Genomic DNA, 8,175 nt, shown 5'->3' with positions numbered 1-8,175 from the left:
CCCAGGAACTGACCATTATTCTAGTCTGCCAAGAATGGTTCTTTATCTGTGGAGGGGAGAGTAAAACCACCTCCTAGGGTTGTCACAAGGATTAAGAGACAACTGATGTAACGTATTCATATAGTAGAATTTCAAAAACATGAGTTCCTTCTAATTCCTTTTCAGTGCTTATCACGTTCTGCCATTTAGTATATTCACTTGTGTACTTGTCTACCTTGTTCTTTATGATGCAAGGACTGTGATTTATGCTCACTTAGCAGAGGCAGGATGGAATTGTGGCAATAAGATGGGTTTTAGAGTCATACAGAAAGACCTAGATTCAAATCCAGGCCCACTGCTTACTCACCAGTGGAGTGACCTTGGATAAATTGCTTCATTTTGTTAAGCTTCCATTTCCACATCTCAAAATATCATCTCTAAAAATACTCCAGGGACTTCCCTGGTGGTACAGTGGTTAAGAATCCGCCTGCCAATGCAGGGGACACGGGTTCGAGCCCTGATCAGCCCTGTAGAAAAATGAGAGCTGCAAGCTGTGATGTGCTTGGAAAAACTTGGCCCCATGTGGACCTTTCCCACATGCTGCGGAGCAACCAAGCCCGTGCGCCACAACTACTGAGCCCGCGTGCCACAACTACTGAAGCCTGCACGCCTAGAGCCCGTGCTCCACAACAAGAGAAGCCACCGCAATGAGAAACCCGCGCACCGCAAGGAAGAGTAGCCCCCGCTCACCACAACTAGAGAAAGCCTGCGCGTAGCAACGAAGACTCAACGTAGCCAAAAATAAATTAAAAAAAAAAAATACTACAGTGGAAGTGCCTGGCTCATGAAACATGATTAGTAATATTCGTTGAGTGTGCGAATGAAGAGGCAAGAGAGAAGCTGCCCCAGTTGGCCTCCTTTCCATTTTCTCATGCGAAAACCTGGTCACCCTCTTCTGCTCTCTAACCTCCTCACCTGATTAGTCACCAAGTTCTGGTCATGCTGTCTCCTTAATAGTTTATAATCTCTTTCTCCTTGTTGTCTTGCTGGTAATCTCTTAACCCAGGCCACCAGGCTTTCTAGGCTGAATTCCCGCAAGAGCCACTGCAAGATCTTCCGTAGCAGATGCTGTTTGTTGCCTACCCAGAGTTGCCTTTCAGGCGTCCAACTCTCTCCCACGTGGTGCAAAGGTAAGTCTGGATTCACCAGAGCCAATCATGGTAAATTCATTCCCCTTGTCAGTGATTCATTTAGGAAGGGGCAGGGGACCCAAACCTGGCCAGTGAGGAATAGGAGGACATCTGCTGGGGTCTTCAAGGAAGGGTTTCCTTGCTGATAAAGAGAGACATACAGGAAGAGACATGTCCTCCTGTTCCACCGAAGGCTGTCCTGTCTGTGCAGGTAGCCATCTCCCACTGTGAGGGGTCACGGCCAACATGCTGAGGACCGCAGAGCAGGAAGATGGGAAGGACCTGGGTTCTCAATGGCAGGATGGAGCTGGACACAGTGTCCAAGCCTGGACACTCCCTGATGCCCTGCTGCTCTCCACGTGAGATGAGTGTTTTCCAGAAGCCTTGGGAAACGAATACAAGTACACATTTGACAACAGTGTCAGAACCAGAGTTGGAACTTTATCAATAGTTGTGGAAGGAAGGAAAGGAGGAAAGGGGAAAAGGAAAAAAATGCAACTGCCTTTTACCCCTTGCTCTCCGTCTAGACAGTTGTCATGGGTTTTTAGGCTCTGCATATGGGAAGAGAAGATTCCTTCCATAGGGTGTTTATAAACATGCACTTGACGCACTCTCCTGAAAGAGAAAGTGAGTGAAGCTGAAGAAATGTTTCCTTCCAATAACAAAATAACGTGAGGCTATAAAGCTAGAGTATCCCAATGGCCTCGTAAGCCTGGAGGGAGAATGAAACACTTTAAAAGAAAATTATAAGAGGCAGCCCTGTCTAATTTCTCTTAAGTGTCTTCTGGTGTCAATAACCTACAAATAGATAGTGCATGTGGTGTGGGAACTGTCTTGGTGGGGAGGGTAAAGAACAGGGTGATGTTCACGGCACTCCTTTCCTTCCTCCCTTTTTTCCACAAATATTGATAAAGTTCCAACTCTGATACTACAGCTACAGGCTATGGACCTTTCCAGATTTGTCCAGACTGTGGCGTGGGTAAGGCTGTGTCAAAGAGCTGAGCACTGCACTGAGTGCCCTGGGAGGGGCGCTGCTGAGGCAGGGGGAAGGCAGAGGCTGGAGGGTGGGCTGACTGACCTGTGGGTGGCAGGGAGAGAACAATTCCCTACCCCGATGGCAATGGCGGTGAGGCAGTTGATGGTTCACTGCTGAGAGAGAGGGGAATTGTATTCGTTTCCTATCGCTGCTATAACAAATTACCACAAGTTTAGCGGCTTAAAACAGCACAGAGTTGTTATCTTACAGTTCTGGAGGTCAGAAGTTCAAAATGGGTTTCACGGGGCTAAAACCAAGGTGTCAGCAGAGCTGCATTCCCTCCTGGAAGGTCTAGGGGAGAATCCATTCCCTGGCCTTTTGCAGCTTCTAGAAGCTGCCCACTTTCCTTAGCTCCTCCACCCTCAAAACCAGTAACATGGGGCCAAGTTTTTCTCAAGCTGCCATCTCTCTGGTTTGTCCCCTTTTGCTCTTTCTTCTACCTTTAAGAGCCCTGATGATTACATTGGACCCACTTGAATACTCCAGAATAATCCCCCTATTCTCAGGTCAGCTCATTAGAAGCCTTAATTCCATGTGCAATTTTAATTCCCGTTTGCCATATTAAATGGTATATTCACAGGTTCCAGTGATTGGAGTGTGGACATCTTCAGTGGAGGTTGGGGGACATTGTTCTGCCTACTAGTCTGCCTTCTGATGCCCAAAGATACATGTCCATCCAACAAGCAAAACACAAATGCGTTCACCCCACTTGTGGTACCAAACTCTACATTAGTCAGGGTTTAACCAGAGAAGCAGAACCAGTGGAAGGTGTATATTAAGAGATTTATTGCCAGGAATTGGCTTACAAGACTGTAGCGGCTGGCTAGGCAAGTCTGAAATGTGTAGGGCAGGCTGGAACTCTGGAGCATGGCCTGAAGCTGCTGCCCACGGGGGGACTGTCTTCCTCTCTAAGGGAATCCTCAGTTCTGCCTTTAAGTGCCTTTCAGTGGATTGCATCAGGCCTGCCCAGATTATCTAAGATAACCTCCCCTACTTAAAGTCACCTGAGTATGTATTTTAATCACATCTACATTAGACCTTCACAGCAACACTTAGATTAATGTTTGACTGAATCACTGGAGACTGTAGCCTAGCCAAGTTGGCACATGAAAGAGACCATCACACAGATGGAGGCGGCTCCCTAAGGACCCAGTCCTCTGCCTCGGCCTGTTTACCACAAGCTCCTATAAACCTGGAGTGGAGGCTCAGTCCTGAGGTTGGTCCTCTCTATGGAGTTAAATGGGCCTGGGGAGCCCTAGAAGCCCATTCTGCTTTTCTGCTCCACCGTTCCCAGAGATTAGAAGCTTCTAAGGACAAAGGCCAGGGTTTTGTGTTTATATATCTATATCTAGCAGGACCTAAGCTAGTGCTCCTTGTATAGGAGATACTCAGGCAATGCTGGTTGGAAGAATTTTATCTCTGTTAAATAAATGTATTCTACCCTGTTCCCACCCTGCGAGCCCACTATGGCAGCTACAAATTTTACTGCGTTTCCAGCTACTAATTCAGATGTTGGTGTAATACAGTGTCATATATGGCCAAGTGGCATTGGTGGGATAATGGGGAATCATCCTAGGAGTGGAACTGGTGTGGGTGATGGTGAAATACAAGTAGAGGAAGAGGCCATGGCATCTCTTTGTAGAGACATTCACAAGCAGAAAAGAGCCCAGTCTGGCTGCATCAGAATGAATATTGACTTATCTAGGGACAAGTGTCCTCAGAATGGCCTGACAGCCCGGGAGTCTCTCGTTCCTGAGTGTTCAGATTTTGGGGAAATCCAGGATGCCTTTGCATCAAGGACATAGAGAAGAGCATGATGGGCTGGCCCTTGGAAAACATTTTGTCTTAACCCCTTGTTTTTAGAAACTCAGAGAGGGACAGTGATTTGCCCAAAGTCACACAGCCAGCCACAGGCAGACAGACCTGGAACTAGAACCTGGGCTTGTGATTCTGATGCACTTTTCGCTTCTCACCATGCTGTCGTGTCAACCTCGGTGATATCATGTACCAGGATACCCAGAACTCAACCTATGCATCTAGAAGGGTTAGGCATATTTCTCCAAAGTTCACTGATACATTCACTGGTGGAATATACAAAAATTGACTTACAGATGGCTTTACCATCTTCCCCTTCAATGATTTCCGAAGGCATGTCCAATAATCATTCATTCTTTTTTTTTATATAAATTTATTTATTTTATTTATTTCATTTTTGGCTGCGTTGGGTCTTTGTTGCTGCGCGCGGGCTTTTCTCTGGTTGCGGTGAGCGGGGGCTACTCTTCGTTGCGGTGTGAAGGCTTCTCATTGCGGTGGCTTCCCTTGTTGCGGAGCACGGGCTCTAGAGCGCAGGCTCAGCAGTTGTGTCGCACAGGAGGGCTTGAACCCATGTCCCCTGCATTGGCAGGCGGATTCTTAACCACTGTGCCACCAGGGAAGCCTTAATCATTCATTCTAAATAAAAACGGTTTGTGACTTAAGTTCCTTGTCCATTCTCTTCAACCAAGTTACCTCCCTGAAGTCCAACCAATGCAGCAATTCTGGCGCCCTCACTAGTTACACAGGATCATTGGTTACTTGCGATTGACAGGCTCGAGGCATCTCATGAAAACCAAGCCCAAGTAAAAATGTTTACGTCGCATGTATAGGGGTTCAGAACAGGCCTCCCCACAGTAAGCCACTTTGGCAAGTGTATTATTTTGAGCTAAAGACAATCAAGACCTTGTGGACTCAAAAGAAATTACTGCCCTTCTACTACCTAGAAGAATTTGAATTGGGGATGTTTCCCAGAAAAAGAGTTAAAACTCCCACAGATAAATTTTATCTAGGTGGGTCCATCTTATGGCAAACATCTAATTACCCAACATCTGCTCCTCTTCTTGTATCCTGTGAATGACCCTCCTGTCTTTGAGGTCCGCAGGCCCCTCTCCCATTCCTTAGCTCAGGATGGCATATATACCTCATTTTACCTTTGTGTCTCTGAACCTCTCATGTATGTGGGGTTCCTGTACATACAAATTAGTATTAATTTCCTCATGCTAATCTGTCTCATGTCGTTTTAATTATTTGCCCAGTCAAAAGAACCAAAGAAGGGAAGGGGGAAAGGAAATTTTCCCCTTCCCCAAATATGTAACTGGATTATGAACAAGAACAATTCATGGATATGGTCATAACATTTTTGTTTCCCACTGTCCCTGTATGATTCATTCCATGGGGGCAGTTTTCCCTTTGCCTGTAATGCGTGTTCCATAGCTGGGTGGCCATGGTGGGCAGAGTCCTAAGATGACCTCCAAGACTGCAGCCCACTGGTGCACACATTCTGTAAAATTCCCTCCCCTTGAGTGTGGGCAGGACATGTGAATATGCTGGGATAGTTACTCCTGTGAGTATGTCACACTACATAAGGCTCCTTCATAGCAGACTGGATGGAGACTCTCCTGCTAGGAGCTAAGGACCCAGGCTGACTGTCAGCAAGAAAATGGGGATATCAGTCCTACAACCACAAGGAACTGAATTCTGCCAACAGTTTGGAAGAGGCTCCCAAGTTTTAAATGAGAACACAACAGCAGACACCTTAATTTCAGCCTTGTGAGACCCTGAGCAGAGAACCCGTGCCCAGGCTCCTCACCTATGGAAACTGTGAGATAATAAATGTGTATTGTTTTAAGGCACTAAGTTTGTGGTAATGCATTACACAGCAGTAGAAAACTAATAAAGTAACTTCCTAGCATTCTATCAAAGCATGAAGAGAAAATAGTATTTATATAGTAAAGTGAGATAAACGGGCAAAGGTACCCAAAGCTGGGGGCACTGCCCTGGGGCTCGAACATGCCCCAGGCCTCAGTCAGCCACTCTGAAAGATGAGGGGCTCCATGTCTACTCCCACCTGTGAAGAAGCTCTGAAATAGAAGGTCCCACTTGCAGTTTGAGCTGTGAATACAATCTCCTGTTCGAATGTTTTGAAACAGGAGGGAAGGGGGCAGGACACAGCCTTTAAAAGAATGACATAGCCCGAGGACACAACATAAACTGATTAGAACCAAATAGTTCCAAGATGGTGGACTTCCACTAGAACTTAGGCCACAGTATACACTCATTGTAACATATCAGCACACTAAATGACACACCCACAGGTGCCATGACAGCTCCAAGGCTGACCATAAAGTTCAAAAAGTGGGCGGTGGCCCAATTTCTGGAAATCCCCGCCCCTTCCCCCAAATAGCTGGAATACTCCTCCCACTCATTAGCCTATGAAATCACCCACCCCTATAAAAACTGACAACCCCATACCCTGGTGCCGCTCTCACCTTCCGAGATGGCCCACACTCTGTCTGTGGAGTATGTTTCTCTCTAAATAAATCCACTTCTTACCTATCACTTTGTCTCTCACTGAATTCTTTCCACAATGAGACATCAAGAATCTGAGCTTCATTAAATCCCGAGACCAGGTGTGCGATCTCAATTAAAAGACCATGGGTTCAAGTCCCAATCTAGGTTTTGGCTGTGTCTGAGTCCTAGAGCATGGATTCAAGTCCCAATCTGAGATGCACGGTTTCAGTTTGAACATTTGGCAATAATAATTTGATTTGCTGTTGAAATCGTGCAGGACCCTGTGGGCCCCTCCTGGGTACAAAAGGCCCCCTGTGTCCCCTGTTTCTTGTCTTGTAGAAAAAGGCTTTAGTCTCCAAGGCCTTCCCTCAGTTCCAAAGAGCAGACTCAAGCAGTTACCAATTAGGGGAGTGAGGGAATGCAGAAACAAAGGGAAAGCAATGAAGCAAGAAAAGTAGTTAACAGTTCAGCAATAAAACAGAATCCTAGTTCCTCCTCAAGGAATATACGTAACAATCTAATGTATATCTTTCGGGTTGTTCTGCGGAAACAAAGATCCCCACCCAGGTGGAGGATGCTGACCACAAGCACTAAACCCCAGAGTAATAGGAACCAGAATGTTGATGGTTAAGGTTCCTGAAACACCACCCTGTTACCTCACCACCAGCCAATTAGAAGAAAGTCCACAAACTGCAACCTTCACCCCAACTGTTGCCTTTTAAACCCTCCCCTAAAAGCCACTGGGGAGCTTGGGTCTTCTGAGTCTGAGCTGCCCAATCTCCCTGCTTGGTGCCTGCAATAAACACTGTACTTTCCTTTACCACAACCTGGTATCAGTAGACTGGTTTGCTGTGCAGCAAGTAGACCCAAGTTAGGTTCGGTAAGAGTGTCACATTTTTCTGCCACTCCAGCAGTACCCTGCTGCCTCTGGAATGCTTACCTTGGAAGAGGGAAGCAAGATGCTCTCCTGTGGTCCAGCAATGGCATCCCCTTGTCAGTGACCCTGACCCCACATCCTTCTCATCCTAATCAGAACGCTTCTTCCAGGCTGCTGGCCCTGATGGCCACCGACAGGCCCTTCTTAGGAGTGCCCACCTGACACTGGAGCATAAGGATTCTGGGAGTCTGGGGGCCCTTCAGTCCTAAACATCTTCAACCTCTGTTCCCACACTGCTGAGCTGTGGTTCTGGAGAATGCAAGCTTCACTCAGGGTGGTCAGGCAATCACCCCTCTCCTTGAGGCCCCTCAGGCCTGTCTGGGCTCCAGTCAACATCGCAGCCTGGGCCCAGTGGATAGAGTGCTAAGCCCCTTCCCAGGGACCCACCAGTTTCAGTTTAAACTTTAATCGAGTTCCTTCCAATTCTCCCTCCTCCACTCCACCTCACCCCCTGGTTGAAATCTTATCTCTTTTTGGGCTGAGAAAGAGACTGTTATTCTCCACAGTCTGGTTTATGATATAAAATCTGTGCTCTGAGCCCTCTGGCTTTGGCTTTTGATATTTAAAGCCAAGCTTTTGAAATTCAAAAATACCCTTTTTTCTCTCAAGCACCTTGCCCTTAGAATTGAAATCCATGGCTCTCAATACCATTGCCTCTACAATAGATTTACAAAAGGCTACTTAAGAGCTCAAAAGCCAGGAAAGGG

Source organism: Aethalodelphis obliquidens, unplaced genomic scaffold (assembly GCF_003676395.1).
Source record: "Aethalodelphis obliquidens isolate GAN/ISIS:26980383/991018 unplaced genomic scaffold, ASM367639v1 scaffold46, whole genome shotgun sequence".
NCBI lineage: Eukaryota > Metazoa > Chordata > Mammalia > Artiodactyla > Delphinidae > Aethalodelphis > Aethalodelphis obliquidens.
The sequence above is the reverse complement of the archived record's forward strand: the minus strand, read 5'-3'. Positions refer to the sequence as shown.